The 19046-nt window shown below is 36.8% G+C and overlaps 1 long non-coding RNA gene across 1 annotated transcript in view; it reads right to left on the bottom strand.

Moving 5' to 3' along the window:
• Positions 1 to 11700: 11700 nt before the first annotated feature.
• Positions 11701 to 19046, bottom strand: part of LOC141500205 (uncharacterized) — a 59754-nt gene continuing 52408 nt past the window's right edge. Inside the window, exons 3-4 of the long non-coding RNA XR_012471892.1 lie at positions 16843 to 17025; positions 11701 to 14159 (exon numbers count right to left, since the gene is read on the bottom strand). This is a non-coding gene — a long non-coding RNA (uncharacterized LOC141500205). The remainder of the gene's footprint in view (positions 14160 to 16842; positions 17026 to 19046) is intronic.

Raw genomic sequence — 19046 nt, 5'->3', positions numbered from 1 at the left:
CAACTACTGATAGGGAAGTGGACTGAAATCTTCTGGATTATATGGCAAGAGAAAGTTAGCCCCCAAGGTCAGCTGCCACAGTAATGGTAGATTATTTATTTTACTTGAAAAGGTCAAGACTAACAAAGAGGGAGAATTGATGCCCAACTTTTTGTTCAAATAAAATGGTGTACTCAGTGCAATCTCTGAGAATGAGTTGTAAGATGGATTTTTTGCTATTTGTTAATTTTGGACTGACAATTAACATCAAGAAGATTAGCCAGCATCACTTCATTCATATATGGAATCTTTGGTCATAGTAAATGGGGAAATTTTGAATACTATGGATAATTTCATTTACCTTGGCAGTATTCTTTCCAGGTATGCCCAACAGAATGTGAGGTTGATTTGTGCATTACAGAACTAGTTCAATGTTTGGGAGATTCTGATGGAAAATGTGGGAAGAAAAGATATTGTTGGACTGTCTAATATACTAAAAATCTAGAACCATCATTCGGACTTCATTGTTGCATGACTGTGAAATCTGAGCAGTCTCTCAGTTCCATGCCAGAAAACCAGGGTGCTTCCATTTGAATTGTCTTAGTAAGATTCTGGAGATCACTTCCCAAGATAAGGAGCTGAGGTCCTCTCTTGCACTGAACTGCTAATCATTCAAAATTTAGAGCAGGGAGCACAAGCCTGGTGAGTTGACCATAGAGGCTGAATGAAAAGGACAGAAATACCTAAAAAACTATTTTATAGAGAATTGTCAGAAAAAGTAATACAAGGGCACTCTAAAATCTCCCTGAAGAACTTTAATATTGATTATGAGACATGGAAAATGCAGGACTGTCCAGCATTTTGTGCCTGCATCAAAGAAGGTGCTGTACTCCATAAACAAAGCATAATTGCAGAGCGCAAAGGAAAAGTGAGCTGAGCAAATCCAGAAAAATTTCCATCCTAATGTTCCAATGGACTACATGTACCTAATCTGTGATAGAACCTTCCAAATTTTATTGCATTGATCAGTCACAGTTGAAGACATTGCATCCTGAACCCAATCCTGTGATGTCATTGGTCCTCTTTGAAAAAGAAAGATTGCCAAGATCACCAGGCAGGAGAAGATAATAGACACTGAGGCCCTTTCTCGAGCTGAACTGCTACATTCCAACATTACTACAGAGTGTAACTATGGTGGATTGGATGTGTTGTTAGAATGCCTGAAGTATGCTTGTCAAAAAGACGATTCCATGGCGAATTCAATTGGGGCAAGTGCTCACAAGGGGGTCAGAGGAAGAATGACCGCAATCCCTGAAGATCTCTCTTAAGAACTTTGGAATTAATTGTGTGGCAGGGGAGACACTGGTGCAGGACTGCCCAGCATGGCATGTCCTCATCAGTGAAGGGCAGAATTGAAGTAGCTGAAAGGAACCATGACATACATAAGTTTAGAGTAAAACTGTGGTAGAGCATTCTGAGCTCATATGGAATTGATTGGCCACAGTTGTATACAGATTGTCTCAAACATAGTGATGTCATTTTGGTCAACTTCAATAATGAGAGACAAAAATATATACATATATGAATATATATATATAATAAATGAGTAACTGTTTAATAAAAAAGAATATAATCAGAATGTTATAAGTTGTACACATTTTCCCTCTTCTCTAATATCACCTTTATACCTCTATAAAGGAATTCCCTCCTTCTGGTTTTGTGTCACCCATGAAAGACTGCCCTCTGTGCATTTTGATTGTAATGACCCATAGAAAGACAATGGTCTCAGGGGTGGCTAGGTGGCGCAATGGATAGAGCACCGGCCCTGGAGTCAGGAGTATCTGAGTTTAAATCTGACCTCAGACACTTAATATTTACCTAGCTGTGTGGCCTTGGGCAAGCCACTTAACCCAATTGCCTTGCAAAAACTAAAAAGAAAAAAGAAAAAAGAAAGACAAAGGTCTGTTTGTGGATTGAAGGTGGGGATGAGGGAAATAATTCATTTGGACCACTTTTATTCTAGTAAGTATTATATCAATCTGATATAATTCCATGAGGTAATGATAATAACTTCTGTATATTTGGTCCTGGAGGTATAAGTTACAGATGACAAGATCACTTATGTAATCATAGGAAGCTACTTAGAGGCCTTCCATCATTGTTTTTCCTTGCCTTGGTGAACAAGTCCAGTGTGGTGGACGTGACTCAACTACATGGAAAGTTCCCCCCACCCATATGTTCTTGTATAGTTCATTCCATCTCTTCCTGACTAACCTAGGAAGGAGTCCACCCATCTTATGATTACTTTCTCAGCAAAAACCTTTCCTGCTTTGCCCAACTCGTGACCCTGCTAACATTGTTTTTCTTATTTTCTTATTTTAGCCTATGTGCCATATATCAACTTATTGTGTATTTGAGATAGTTGTTCCTGAATGTCAAAATGTCAAACTCTAAAAACAGGGTCTTAGAAGGAGAAGGCATCTCAGTTCATGAGGAAGATCTGAGGTCCACTTCATTAAGCGAACCATAGACCTTTTAATAAAATGCCATTGGTGTAGAGCTCTGATTTAGTCTTTTTTATTGTAGGTGGAACAATTTTACTCACCACACGAGATTAAGGGCCAGTCCAAATCCAGTCATATTTTGAGATCATTGAGGTAGAAATCCCTAACCAGTCAGTGCCACTGGGTGCCAGTGAGAACTGAGGTCCTTCTAATTAGACCTTAACTCCTTGTCCTTTATCTTGCCCCCAGTTCCTACCCAGCCCCAGCCCAGGTGTGGCAAATGAATATGTTTGAGCTCAGAGTTAGGAGAGCTGGGGCAAACAACTCACCCCTAGGTTTCTTCCCTCAGCTCCAACCTAAACCTTAGAACTTATTACTGTATATAGAGCAAATTGTTCTCATAATGTAAAAACTAAACCTTTCCCCCCACTTTTTTCCTTTGTTCAAATTTGAACTCAGGTCCTCCTGACTCTTTAAAGTCTTTTAAAAATCTGTCCTAGACCATCTCTGGGGTGTTCAAGGCTCAGAGGGAGTGAAGACATTACACATGGGCACACAGAACACAGCATAGTTTCCAGGATTATAAAGAAGAATGAGTGTGTGTGCATGTGTATGGAGGAGGCTTGCTAGGCTTCATAGTCACATCTATCTTTCCTCAGAGACTAGCCAATCTGTGCCTCCTCACACAGTGGTATTGGCCAGAGTCCTTGACAGAAAGAAATCTAAATTCTGTTTCTGAAGGAGGGTCCTTGGGAATTGAGGGGGCAGGCAGGGAGTAAAAGGTGGAAGAATAGTACTATAATTGGATGTGGTGGGTGAGGCAAAAGAAACAAAGTTCAGTTCCAGAGATAAAAGAGAATGGGGTCAGGCAACTCTATTGTTCTCTGATTTATGACTTGACCTTTGATATAATAATAATAATAATAATAATAATAACAACAACAACAACAACAATAATAATAATTCTTAAAGGTTTGCAAAGCACTTCACATATTTTATCTTATTTGATCCTCCCAGCAACCCTATAGAGTAAATGTTATAATTTCCCTCATTTTATTAATTAAAAAAACCTGAGACTAAGAGAGGTTAAGTGACCTACCTAGGGCCAAATATCAAGAAAATGTTTGAGGGAGAATTTGAGTCCATGTCTTCCTGATTCCAAGTCCATCACACTTATCTATTATGCCTCCATTTCATGTATACATAATGAGGCCTCCTTTTTTTTTTTTAGGTTTTTGCAAGGTAAATGGGGTTAAGTGGCTTGCCCAAGGTCATACAGCTAGGTAATTATTAAGTGTCTGAGACCAGATTTGAACCCAGGTACTACCTGATTCCAGGGCGGGTGCTTTATCCACTGCGCCACCTAGCCACCCTAATGAGGCCTTCTTCTAATAGAGTCCTTGGTTCATTGCGTTTTTTTAAAAAAAACTCTTTGCTCTGTTATGTTCAATTACTTCTGGATCATATTTGCCTAATGTGTTCCATTGAACAACTTTCATATTTTTAAAATCAGTACCAAATTGTTTTAATGATCACTGCTTTGAAATAGTATATTTTAAGGTCTACTATTACCAGGGAGTTATGGACATAGTGATGCTATAATTAGAAACAAATTTTGCAATAGTTTACACTGTTAAATTGTTTTTGAAGAGAAAGAAGAAATATTCCTTTTGTTTCATTGTTAAATGTCAGTTCCTAATTTCTCCTTTCCAGTACCCAGCTTCCAGTCTCTTATCTTGTTACAGTCACATAGAGGGGGGAGGGATTTCCCCTTTGCCTACAGTCTCCTGACCCTTCTGTACCCAGAGAATGGGCTAGACTATAAAAGCCTGGCATGGACTCCCCTCATGTGCAGACTTACTTCAGTCTCAGATCAGTCAGTTCTCCTGGCTGTCTTTCTTGCTGTCTGTCCCTCTTTCTCTCATTCAAACCTCACCTGATCTTTTGTTATTCTCCTGCCCTCTAGTGTGTTACAACCTGCTTTTTGCTTCTACAGGAGGAGAAAAGATTTTAATTTTTACACTCTGCATGCTTGTATATATAATAAATCCTGAGTAGTTTTAAAATCCCAGGGCTGTGTGTGAATTCTTTCACCTTTTGAGGTCTCTCAATATTAAATTGGCAACCCTGAATCCAGGCAATACCTATTCCTTCTCATTTTTCCCCATTATTTCTCTTGAGGGTTTTTTTTTAATTATGAATTTTGTCATTTGTTTAGTTCTGTGTTAAGGGTAATTCTTTGCTAGTTTCATTATTATGGAACTGATTCTGTATGTTAAATTTAGGCATGGTGCTGGTAGACTACCCAGGTTTCACAGGAATAGAATAATAAGAACAGCACAATGACTATAGACCTTCATTTGAAAGACAGTCTAATATCTCTTCTCTTATACCTTCCTTTGGTGCCTTCCAAACACTGAGCTAGATCTGGCAATTCATCAGCCTCATCATCTATGTGCATATCTTTGCAAAGTATACTGCCAAGGTAAGTAAATTTATCCACAGAATTAAAATTTTCTCCATTTGATTGTATATATTAAAAAACTTATACCAAATTGCTCACTATCTTAAGGAAGAGAAAGATAAATTTGGAATTCAAAATCTTATAAAAAATGAATGTTCCCCCCCCAAAATAATCAAAAACCATCAAAAACCAAAGAAATAAAATTCCTGCATTTCCTTTAACTGATGTTCCCCCATCCAGACAGTGCAGTGCTGGCTGGTGGAGAACTTCTGTATGCTTGGTGTTAATTGTCAGGCCACAATTAGCACAAGTGGCAGAGAACTGATTTATATTTTGCTGCATCTCAGCCTCATAGGCTGTGAACAAAAAGTCATGTACCTCCATTTTAGTCTCATCTTGAAGTCTTTTCAAGCTAAATAATTTACTACCAATGTAGTAGCTGACCGTGATGCTATTTTTGTCCTTGTTGAAGGTGTCTGATGACATCACTGAAACATCATACTAAAAAAGCAAGAAGAATTGAGATCTCTGGGAGCCAAGAAGGCAGAGAAAGCTGTAAGTCAGTGCAAATCTCCCATATCCACCTCTATGCAACCATAAAATAAGAGCAGCTCCAGAACAAATCCTAGAACCAGCAAGGATTTGGAGTGGAACAATCTTTTAGACCAGGAATTTTGGAGGAAATGTGGAAATGATTCATTTCACTCCAGTCAAGGGGAGCAGGGGAGCACAGTTTGGGACAGGAAGTGTCCCAGAAAACCAGCAGCAAACCCTACCTCAGCAAACTAGTGGGAGTTACTGGGAAGCAGGCAACCACCCATCTGGCTTAGCATAGTCAGGAGAACAGGCAGATTCCCCCAAAGAACCACCATGTGCATCAGTATAGCTCCAGGAAAATAGGCTTTCTCTAGCAGCCAGACCTCCATGTGGGCAAATAGGCATCTCCAGTGTCCAGGCCACAATGTGATTTTGTTTCCCCAAGGAAACTCAGAATTACCCATCAAGGTCTCAGCACATGCCAGATACTTCCAGTAGGATCCCGGTTCACCATGAGGTAAGCTGCCAGATCCCTATGGCCCCCAGAAGTGACAGCCACTCCCTATCCTACCCCTTAAATGCAGCACAAACCACTAAAATCCCATATTGTGGCTCGGGAATACATCAGCATAGCACCAGGTAAACAGGCACAACCTGTTGCTGCTGCACAAGAAGCCTGAGACAATGCCACTTCCATACTAGAAGCAGAATTCAAATTTAAAAGAAAGGAAAAATTAAAAAAACAAAGATGAGCAAACATTAACAAAAAAGAATCTGATCATAGACGCCTATTTTAGTTATAGGGAAGAGCAAGACACAAACTCAAAAAGAAGGCAACAATCTCATAACACCTATGAACAAAGTAAAAAAAAAAGGGAAGTAATTTCAAGCACAGAAAGAACTCATGGAAGAGCTCAAAGAGAAGGTTAAAAACATTTAAGAGAGGTAGAAGAAAAATTGGGGAAAGAAATGAGAATGATACAAAAGAATTATGAAAAAAAGGATCAATAGTTTGGAAAAAAGAAAGCAATGGCCTAAAAAGTAGAATTGCTGAAATGGAAACAGAGGTACATAAACTACCTGAAGAAAACAACTTAAAAGTTAGAATTGGGCAAGTGGAAACTAATGAATCTTGAGACATCAAGATTCAATCAAACAAATTCAAAAGAATGAAAAAACAATCCCTCCTGGGAAAAACAATTGACCTGAAAAATATATCCAGGAGAGAAAATCTCAGTCATTGCCAGAGGGCAAAATAAGCATTGAAAGAATCCCCTGAGCCCCTTAGAAAAGAGATTCTAAAATAAAGTTCTAAAGGATTATTATGGTCAAATTTCAGGCCTATCAGGGAAGGAAAAAATACTACAAATGAGCAGACAGAATTCAAATATAAAGGAAACACAACCAGGATAGACAAAATATCAAATGCCAGAGATCATGGAACTTGATATTCCGAAAGACTAAAGAATTAGGACCACAGCCAAGAAGAATCTGGCAAAATAAAACATAATATATTAAGGGGGGAAATAGTTATTTAATGAAATAGAAGAATTTTAAGCTTTTGTAAAGAGAAGACATGATTTAAGCCAAAATTTTGACCTAATATCAACCCCCAAGAGAAGTATAAATATTTTCATTTGGCCAACTTTATTTTTTAAATAATTGTTTTCTTTTTCCATTTTCCCAATTCTATTTTTTAAGGAGTTGCTTTATTTAGTCAATTTTTGTTCTTCCTTTGCCAAGCTATTTAATTTGTCTTGCATTTCTTTCTCAATTTTTAAACTTGATTTAAAAAATTTTTTTTTAGTTCTTCCAGAGGTCTTTTTGGACTGGAGACCTATTTATATTCTCCTCTGGGTTTCACATATACTACTTTTTCCTGTCATCCTCTTCTGAGAAGGTGTTGTGATTGCTCTTATTGCCATAATAACTTTCTATCATTGCAACTTTTCTCTGACTCTTCTTATTCATTTTTGAAGCTTATTTCTAGGCCACAGGGGTGATGTCCCAAGCTGCCTGAATTGGGGAAGGGACCTGCTCACAGGTTTTCTGCATTGGGACCTCCAGAATTAGAGGTTTGCTAGGGTTGCCTGGCCTAGAGGTGCTGGCTCTGCAGTGAGTCTCGGGTTCTAAATTTGCTGTCTGCACTAGTGTTAGAGTCCTCATATTTGGCCTGCTGTGCCATTGGCCTGCTGAGCAAAGACCCAGAAGCTTTTGGTGCTGATTTTTGCTGTGGTTGAGATCCTTCTGCTATCTTCTTCTGACCCAACCTGTGTTGGTAACTGCTCTCTGAGCTGGACTTTGCTCCTTTTGCTGGGCAATGCTTCCCCTCCACTAGAATGAGATAGACCTTTCCTGAAGGGCTTCCTAGATAGGTTAAACTGGAAAATGTTCCACTCCATCTTTTTGTGGGTCCTTTCACTCCAGAATCAATTTAGAGACTTGATTAATATTGTTTTTGAGGGAAGCTGGGGAGAACTTAGTGTAGTTACTGACATTTCTCTGCCATCTTGGCTCTGCCTCTGGTTTTGGAATTTAAAATTTTTTTAATAGTATTTATTTTTCCAAATATTGGTAATGACAGTTTTAACATTAATTTTTACAATATTTTGAGGTCCTAATTTTTCTCCTTCCCCTCCCATCTTTCTTAAATGGTAAGCGATTTGACATAAGTTATATACATACAATGATATAAAACTTATTTTGTTGTGAAAGAAGCAACAGAACACAAAGGGAAAAACACAAAGTGAAAAGAGATCTACATTCACAGTCCATAGTTCTTTCAAGGTGGACAGTGATTTCATCATGAGTACTTTGGAATTGTCTTGGATCATTTTGCTACTGAGAATAGTTAAATCATTCATAGTGAAACACAATGTTGCTTTTACTCTGTATAATATTCTGGTTCTGCTCACTTCACTTTGCATCAATTCATGTAAATCTTTCCAGGTTTTTCTGAGATCTGTCTGCTCAAGATTTCTTATAGAGCAATAGTATTCTGTTATGTTCACATGCCCCAATTTCTTCAGTCATTTCCAATTGATGAGCATTCTGTCAATTTCCATTTTTTTGTCATCATAAAAAATGTTACCATAAATATTTTTGTACTTGTTTGTCCTTTTCCCTTTTTTATGATCTCTTTGAAATACAGACCAGGGAATGGGTATACACAGAGTGATTAGCCTTTGGAGACAGCTCCAAATTGTTCTCCAGAAGAATTGGATCAGTTCACAAATCTGACAGCACATTAGTGTCTCAATTTTTCCATAACCTCTCCAACATTTATCATTTTTCTTTTCTGTCATATTAGCCTATTTGATAGGTGTGATTTGATAGCTGAGATTTGTTTTAATTTGCATTTCTCTAAAAACAAGTGAAGGCATTTCTTTCTATGACTGTTGGTAGTTTTGATTTCTTTGTCTAAAAAGAAATTTTCCTGTTCCTTGCCTATTCATATTCTTTCAATTGGGGAATGGTTTGTAGTCTTATAAATTTGATTTAGTTCTCTACATATTTGAGAAAATGGTTCTTTATCAAAGGTCTTTACTTGTTACATAGACTGTTTCCCAGCTCTTTGATTTTCTTCTAATCTTGAGTGCTTTGGTTTTATTTGTCCAAACCCTTTAAAATTTAATATAATCAAAATTATATACTTTATATTTTGTGATACTCTCTATTTCTTGTTTCATCATGAATTCTTCTCTTCTCTTTAGATGTGATAGGTAAACTATTCCTTGCTCTTCTGAGTGTCACCTTTAATGCTTAGATCACTTGACATTATATTAGTATACAGTGTAAGATATTGGTCTTTACCAAGTTTCTGCCATATTGTTTTTCAGTTTTGTCAAATAGTGAGTTATTATCCTAGAAGCTGGAGAATTCATGCTTATCAAACACTAGGTTATTATGGTCATTTATTGCTATGTTTTGTATACTTATGCTAATCCACTAATTCATCACTCTTTCTCCTAGACTATATCAGATAGTTTTGTTGTCTGCTGCTTAATAATATAGTTTGAGATCTAGCATCTTTTACATTAATTCCCTTGATATTCTTGACTTTTTGTCTTCCAGATGAATTTTTTAAAATTTTTTCTAGCTCAAGTAAATAATTTTTTGGTAGTTTGAATATTATGGCACTGAATAAGCTATGGCACTGAACTGCAGAACATTCATATTTATTATATTGGTTTGACCTACCCATGAGCATGATATGTTTTCAGTCATTTAGATCTAACTTTATTTGTGTGAAAATGATTATGTAATTATGTTTATTTTATTGTTGGATTTTTCTTGACAAATAGGCTCTCAGGAATTTTATATTGTCTACAGTTATTTTAGATGATTTTTTCTTTATATCTCTTGCTGTTGGGTCTTATAGTCATTTATAGAAATGCTGATAGTTTATGTGGAATTATTTTTATATCTTTCTACTTTGCTAATATTGTTATTTGTTTCAAGTAGTTTCATTTAGTTCATTCTCTAAGTATACCATCATATCATCAGCAAAGAGTTAGTTTTCTTTGGTCTTTTCTTAGTCTAATTCCTTCAATTTCTTTTTCATTTCTTATTGCTAAAGCTAACATTTCTAGTACAATATTGAATAATGGCGATAATGGTCAATCTTGCTTCATCCCTGATCTTATTGTAAAGGCTTCTATCATAACCCCATTACACATAATGAAAGGATGTTTGTATGTAGTTATTTTGATATTGTTCTACACTTCTCAGTTTGTGTCTTGATCTTTCCTGTCACCATAATAACTTTCTATGGACAGATTCTGGTTTTTTGTTTGTTTAATTCTTTGTTTATCATTTCCAGCCTTTTCTCTTACTTTTAAATTTGATCTATGCTTTTGGGGTGGAAGGGGCACTGTCACAAGCTTTTTGGATCAGGAGTTGTAGCTTGGAGTGCTGCCCTGAGGCCCATTTTGACTTTTGTGCTGAGGGTCTTCGGACTTCCAGTGGCTTACCTGATGTAGCATTGAGGGAGTGGGATGGGCAGGTGGCTAGAGCTGATTAGTGCTGTAGGAGTCTGGAAGCTTATCTGGTGCTTTGTTGAGACCCTTAGCACTGGCATCTTGGCACTGGCACTGGCATCTGCACATTCAACTGTGTTGAGGAGCATAGAGGATCCTGTTACTGCTTTCTGCTTGTTTACTTGGAAATATGCTGAGACACATGGAGGGAGGGTGCTTCTGTCCCTGGTGTCTGTTCACTCACATGCAACTGCACTGAGGCATGTGTGGGGTTCTGGCATTGGCATTTGTCTGTTTTCCCAATGCTATACAGATGCACATGGGATTTCCCAGTGATGAAGTTTACCTGATCACCCTGGTGCCAGACCAATGTTTAGGACCCCTGCCAACTTGCTGAGGCAGGGTCTGTTGCAGCATGCTGCTGCTGCTTTCATCTGAGTGAAACAAACCATTCCTGCTGCCCTTCTAGGTTTCTTGAACTAAAAAATTGAGTCAACACATCTTTTGGCTGGTTCTGCTATTTCATAATTCACTTTGGAGAGCTATTTTATAGTTGTTTGAAGAGGGCAGATGATTTTCTTCTTCTGCCATCCTGACTCCCAGGAACTGGATTTTTTAAAAAATGACAATGCAGTTGAATAAATATCCCTGAGGCTTATTAACACCAGTCAATCTAGGGGTCACCTGTGAGAGAATGCAAACCAAGATATCTCCCTGAAATTTTAGAATTATGGTATGTGTTCAAATTTGTATCTTATATGGATTACCCTAATCACCCCTCCCTCTACCCATATAACAAGACTAGTAAGTAAATTTATAAGGAACTAGTATAAAGAAAACAATAATAGGAGGTAAGATTACATAAGTGAACCTTGGAGTCACTTATATACTGTCTCATAAATGAAGAGATCATTACTTGCAAACTCTCCCATAGATTAGGGAACCATAGAAAATGCTAGAAACTGTCTCAAAAAATGAACTAAGACTATGTGCTAAATTAGAGGAAGTCAGAAAGGGCTTACTATAAGGTTCCTTCTGTCCTACTAATTACCAATACTCTTGTGTGGGACAATTGCCACTTAAATAAATTTCAGAGATCTCTCAAGGTATGAAGAGAAAGCTTTATTCATTTCTGAAGGAACAGGCACCAATCAATTACAAAGATTGAGGCAAAAGCAAAAGACCCAAGAATCACATTTATCCTAACTCAATCCCCCCCCGAACCACCCCCCACTGACCCACCCTCCTTAATGAGGAATGTGGTTTTACAATCTAGACACTAATTTAAGGAAAAGAGCACATAATTCAAACCAAAACTAGATTATCTCTTTAGCCCCAGGAAGTGAAAGGTCATCTGGACTTCAACAGATAAGGTGAGGTCAGTTGACTCTTCACCAATATCCCAGAAGTTGCTTTGTCAAGGGAGGAGGGGCACATAGTTAACTATTCTCCAATCTATAATATTCTACTGAAGAAATCTCAGACTTCATCCCACTCACTCTGTAAGCATTAGATAAATTCCAGATATGCTCAGATATCAAACTTTATACAAATGCACTAATTCTATGACATTATTTATAACTTTTAATAATGTGGATATGTTAATGAATTAGCTCTAAGGTTACACAAATAATAACTGATCCATGCCTGCCACCAAAATATTATAAAAATGAGACCCTGAATCTTACCTGGTCATAGTATGCTCAATGTGATATATTACTGTAAACTACTTGCTAGCATTTCATTTAATATTCTTGCATTAATATTTGACAGGGCAATTATTTCTTTCTCTGTTTTAGCTCTTCCTGATTTAGGTATCAGCACCAGAAAAGGTATTTGGCAGGACTCCTTTGTTGCTGATTTTTCCAAATAATTTATATAATATCAGAATTAATTTTTCTTTAACTGTTTGGGAGAATTCACTTGTGAACCCATTCTTAGGCAGTTTGTTGATAGCTCATTCAATTTTTTTTATAGGAGGTGTTATTCAGGTATTTAGTTTTCTCTTCCATTAATCTGTACAACTTATATTTTTATTAATATTCTCTGATGGCTAGAAGTCTTGGCATAAAAATTGGGCAAAAGATTTCCTAATAATTGCTTTAATTTCCTCTTCATTGATGGTGAATTCACTCTTTTCATTTTTGATCCATTCTTTTTGGGGTTTCTTTCTTTTTAAATAAAAATCATGCGCCAAGCTATCTATACTACAGATTGTAATGGATCTGATAGAATCCTCTTTACAAAGGACATGAAAACTCTTAACTGAGGCTCCCTGGTATTGACAGGGTCCCCTTATTTCTTTCTTAGGTCCCCTCATGGAGATTAAGATATTTGAGTTGGGGGTCTGCTTCTCAGAATCGAATAAAGCTTTTTCCTCTTCACACCTTGAGAAATCTCCCGAATTTATTTAAGTGGTTACATTCATCCCACACATAGTTAACATTTATAGAGTTTGCTCTGTAACAGGCAATAAACAAAAGTCATTCAATTAACAAGATTCAGAACAATTAATTCTGATTTATCTTAAACATCAATTTAGGAGAGACATATTTCACTTAAAATGTGACCAAAAAGAATTCAATTACACTGTATCAGTATTCTAATGGTATTACACAAAATCTCAATTTATGATTTTAATACTATAGTACTATATTTTAAACAAATGCTACATATATGTGTATATATATACATTTACATAAATATATACTTGATATTTCTTTATAAGAGGCTTATTATTTCCAGACAATCCACTTCCATAAATATGCAGAAGTGGCAGCTTGATATTAAATTTTTAATTTGACTCTAATCACATTTAAATCTCATCTCGTGTCAGAGTTCCACAATCCCTGAACAAATCCATAGCTTAAATAAGCAAATATGTTGTGGTTAAACAGATCCAATGACTTATTTAAAATCTTATTTTTCTAGGTTTATATAATTTCCACACTTAAGTGACCAAATTGCTAATTTATGAGTTTACTTATCATACCACAATTCTTTTTTTAATTTGTCACAATGCAAATATTCCTTAAAGACAGACACACAAAAATCCCTTAAAGATATTTTTGACCCTTTACAAAAATTTGTAACAGTTCACAAATATAAAATTAACAAAAAATAGCAAAAAGGCATTTTTAAATTATTTTTCTAATTGTGTGATTAGTAACAAGACATTTTTTAAGATTCAAACTTAGAAAAAAAATGAATAGAAGCTTCCTATAAATTATTGCAAGAATTCCTATTTCCCAAGGCCAAAGTTATATTTATTTGATCTTTGCTTAATTTTTAACTTATAGGATATTTAAATAGCAACTTAAATATCAATGAAACTCAATTACTCTTTGAATGTGTTGAAGTCACAAAAGAATCTTCTCCCTCTCCCTTTTGTTTTCATAAATGTCATTCTTCAACTTTTCTAGCAAGCCCCTAAAACCCATTATTGTAAGTGATTGTCCTTCCTCTCTAGCAGTGAAACAATAAATCAATGATTCCAGTTGGGAATGGGAACTGGGGAAGATCATTCATGGAAAGAACCATATCCCAGTTCAAAATGCAAAGAAAAAGAACAAAATCATTTTTAAAACTTAAATTAGCTTCCAAGAAGTAAGTGTTTATCAGATCAAATATCATTTCTCTGTTTGTTCTTGGAGCTCTAATATATGGTAACAGGCAAATGGGGCCTCCAGTCATCTCCTACAAGGAAAAGGACAAAATCATTTTAAAAACTTAAATTAACTCCAAGAAGTAAGTGTTTATCACAGCAGATATCATCTCTGTTCTTGGAGGTCCAACATATGGTAACAGTCAAATGAGACCTCCAGACACCACCTATAGACCTACAGTAGAGGTGACCTTGGTCATCTCTCTAAGGAAGTGAACTTGGGAGCATCCACCCCAATACCCCTCCTCTTCTGGGGAAACAGTTGGTTCCTTCTTGTTTCTCAGGAGTTTCATTCATCTACTACTTCACTAGGTTGTCTGTCTTTTCCCTCCTGAGGAACCCCTGAAGTCAATTAGACTGTTCATATTCTCCCATTGTTTACTTCCATGAGCCCTTCTGAATCATTTCTCTTACTATTTCATTTTTTTTTCTTCTTAGAGTTTGTGGTAACAGTACTCATTTTCCCCCTACTTCTCTCTGTGTCTCCCAGGTTAACCAGCACTTTCCCCACCTCAAATATTTTAATCTCCATGAGGGGACTTAAGAGAGAAATAAGGGGACCCTGTCAATCCCAGGGAGCCTCAGTTAAAAATTTTCATGTCCTTTGTAAAGGGGACTCTATCAGGTCCATTACAATCTGTAGTATAAATAGCTTGGTGCATGATTTTTAAGACATTAAGACAAATTGAGAAAATGTTTGGTGCTGAATCTTGTTAATTGGATGACTTTTGTCTATTGTCTGATACAGAGCAAAGGATGAATATAACCACTTAAATAAATTCTGGAGATTTCTCAAGGTATGAAGAGAAAAAACTTTATTCCATTCTCAAGAACTGGACCCAACTCAGCCTTAACGATGGAGAATGGGGCCAAGGGACAAAAGACCCTAACTTGATACCCCCCTCCCCCACTGACCCATACTCATCAGTGAGGAATATGGTCTTTACAATCTAAACACTTAAGCTAATCTAAAGAAAAAGCATAAAATTCAGACAGAGACAGGATTATCAATCCAGCTCCAGGAATGTCCAGACTTCAGCAGATAAGACAGGGTCAGTTGACTCTTTTCATTTCGGTCATGATACCCCAGAAGTTGCTTGTCAGGGGAGGAAGGGCAGAAGAGATATAAGACACAGTTCAACTATTTCTAATCTATAATATTCTACTGAAGAAATTTCAGGCCTTATCCCATTCAATCCCTCCTCTTTATTTTGATGAGATTTCTTCAAATTTCTTTAATATAAGCTCATATTATTGGTCCATCTGGTCATCATTCTCATAAGTTATGTTGTTAAGAGAAATCCATCCCTATTCCTTTAGGATCAGAATTTTTGTCTGATTGGAATTTAAGACTATCCTGAGCCACTTGTATTATCAGTTGAATTAGACAGGGTAGAAGAGTTGCAGTAGGATAATCAAACTTCCTACATACTCCTCCCTTCTCAGCTAAGTGGTCCAGTACCAATCTGTGTTGTAAGACTGCCTCTCTGATTTGGATGGTTTGATTGGTTGAAAGATCTAGGGATCTAGCTTGTTTGATTAGTAATATTTTCTACAACTACCTGGAGTCTAATTATTCTGTTCAGCATATAGATAGGGGTCCTATATCCATAGCTTCCATCCTGTGTCCAGGTAGTAGACACTTAAGTCTAGATAACAACTCCCTGATCAACCCTATCTAGCAACTCTCTGACCAATTCTTTGGACAACTGGGTGTAGGCAGTAGTCCTACAAATCTATTAATGTACCTCTAGTGCTAGTTGGTCTTCCAGGAATATAGTTTCTTGGGTTTTCAACAAATGGACAATACTGTTCATCCCTACTTCTGAGGGGCCCTCTTAAATAGGCCATATAATCATCATGATAATAGGTACATTTCCAAAAGTTGCTATACCTCCTTCCACTGGCAAGTTTTTATACCAATGTTTTTAGAAAGGTCTTCCTGGCTCCAAAAATTGATCAAAATAAATCCCTGATTTTGTGCCATTGGACCAACCCCAAGAATAGCTAATATGCCTAGAGATGTTCCTTAAATTATTTTTCTTGCAAATGGCCATTTCAGCACTTTCCTTGAAAGTCCATACTAACTCATAATCACAGTTTCCCTTAACAAATGCCCCAGTTTGTGCATCTTTACAAGGGATCCAGGTATCATCACTAATCTCACATGAGTCTGAGGCCACCTATCTCTAAGTTGTACAGTCCAGAATATATGTACCCTGCTTCTGGACATGTCTAGACATTTGCTGCTCCCCAGGCAAATATCCTGGCTAGTCAGTTATAAACAATAGTCACCCTGAACTGACTCAGTCATATGCCACTGGTGTTTCTCTCCTCTGGATCAGAATCCTGTGCCACAGTGTACCTCTGACCAGGAACTGAGAATCTAGGCCAGACCCAGGGGTACTACTGTCACCCAAAACCAATTCTCAAACTGCTGTGAACTACCTCAAGTCCAACAAAAGACTGGGAATTGACTTTTGTCAGCTAGATTCTACTCCAACCTTTACTAATACCCTGTTGTCTAAAATCAGAGATAGGACTCTCCCTAGATAGACAGCAGGATATAATCATGCCACCCAATAATCTCCCTCTTTCTCTCTAATCATGCCACCCAATAATCTCCCTCTTTCTCTCTCAATGGAAAACATTTAACCCTATCTCCCTTCCTCCTTTCCATAAGGAAAAGGGCATAAGTAGCGGTGTCATACTTACAGAGTCAAAGGGAAGTTACAGATAAACAATGTATACATAGGCAAGAGATGGTGGAGACGAACTGGTCCAGTGTCTCTCCTTTCTTCTCTTCTTGCCTGAAGATATCCAGTGTCCTTCTGCATCTTCTGAATCTGTTCCAAAAAAGTCCTCTCCAGCTCTGGTGACTAGTTGAGACTTTGTCTTCTGGTAAAAAACAAAACAAAACTGCTCAACATTTCATTCAGCACAAAACACATGTCTCTATCACAAAACAATGAAATTTTGGAGCTTAATGCAATTTACATTTTGCCTTATTGCCATGTTGAGGTACATGCTTCACTTTTAACACAATAAACTTTCATTGGTGTTTTACTATATGAGCAAACTACCAATGCAAATTATCATGTTGACTCAAGCTTGTAACCTATACAGGCAACAGTCATCTTTGTTCTAAGAGTACCAGGCATCTGGCTTAAAATAAAACAATTTTAATCTTTGCTCTCATTACAATTACTTAAACATCCTTAAACAAAATGAATGCTTTTTTTACAATATTCCCATATTTACCTTTTCCTTTACTTATCTAACTCACATTCCTTTCCTTAAACTAGGACTTGAAACTAATTATCCTAAGAATTTCTCAGTCTTCTCACCTTCTCACCTCTCTAACACAAAAACTAAGGAAACTTAATTCCTATCTTAGCATGTAGCTGACAGTAGGTGTCAGAGCCAGACACCTAACCTATCTTTGGCTATTAGATCCAATTCATCTAAAACTTCTTTTTCTGGTTTGCTTAGTAACTAACTATAAAGGTCCAGGACATTAAAAGAAAATTCCTTTACAGATATAAGTATTGAATGTCAGTGTCCAGGCAGAGGTCACATGGGTAAGTCAAATGTCTTAGGCCAGATTTATTCTTCCAGGTGAAATATCCAAATATTATTTTGGGGAAATCAAGTCAAAGTCCAACCTCAGCCCTACTGAGAAGCTGCCCCTTCGGCTGCCCATCTCTGTCACCTGACATTTTTAGCCCATTGGCTTCCTTGACTCCAAGAAGATATTTACCCAGTAGCATTTCCATTTGTTGACCATCCTGGTATCTGATATAAGAGAAAATTGATTAAAAGTCCCATGACCTAAAATAGTTGTTTTACCTACTTAGAACTTCCAGGAAATACAATTAGCTAAATTCCAATTATGATCTTAATGGGGTCCCAATTAATGAAACCCCTACCTAAAGCTCTGAGTATCCTTCCTGGGTCTTTCTAACTATGATTGGCCCTACAGGCCTCATCTCCTACTTCTTACTAGAGACATTCCTTTGTCTAAAATCATATCTACTCCATCTCTATATAAAGATGGAATATCAGATCCCCCTAGGCTAGAGAAAGCTCCTTCTAGCCTGTTGTATCTTATAACAAATAAATGCCTCCTTTGACCAGGAGATTGCATAGAAAAATCTCAAATTATCTTGTGTTTATCTTTCTCATATTACATAGTGCTTTAACTTTGAAGCAAATAGCCACAGCTTTGGATGATATATACATATCCAAAACATTCCCAATTCACTTATATAACTAGGAACTTCTATGCATAAACTTGTTTAGCTACTAGCCATCCTCAACATACAAATTGTTATTTTTGTTTTGGCAAGGCAATTGGGGTTAAGTCACTTGTCCAAGGTCACACAGGTAATCACTAAGTGTCTGAGGCCTGATTTGAACTCCGGTGCTCCTGATTCCAGGGCCGGTGCTCTATCCACTGTGCTACCTAGTCACTCTCCCTGACATACGAATTACTTTTCAGAATTCTTTAAAACCATTAGAATATCATAGGTGGATTTAAATTTCCAACATGTATTATTAATTTCATTATAACACAATAGCAATAAAAGTAACACACAAATTACTAGATTGTACAAAGTGATCTTTCCATTATTGTATTATTAATGAACCCACAGTTCTATCCCAGAAAGGATCATGCTTTTTGATATTTCCCTTATCGCCCTTCAAAGCCATCATACATTAATCCCAGGTTTTAACAAAACAATATTTAAATAACATTCACAAGAGATAACTATTGAAAATATAATCTCTGTAGTTATAAAAGAATATCACATAACTGATAAATATGTGAATATATATATTTCCTTCCATAAACATAAGATAGATATGAGACAAAGATTACAAACTTTCTTCCTTTATCAGCAAAAGACCTTGTGAGA

Source organism: Macrotis lagotis, chromosome X (assembly GCF_037893015.1).
Source record: "Macrotis lagotis isolate mMagLag1 chromosome X, bilby.v1.9.chrom.fasta, whole genome shotgun sequence".
Classification (NCBI taxonomy): domain Eukaryota; kingdom Metazoa; phylum Chordata; class Mammalia; order Peramelemorphia; family Peramelidae; genus Macrotis; species Macrotis lagotis.
Note: the sequence above shows the minus strand (reverse complement) of the source record. Positions and strands in the feature narration are given on the sequence as shown.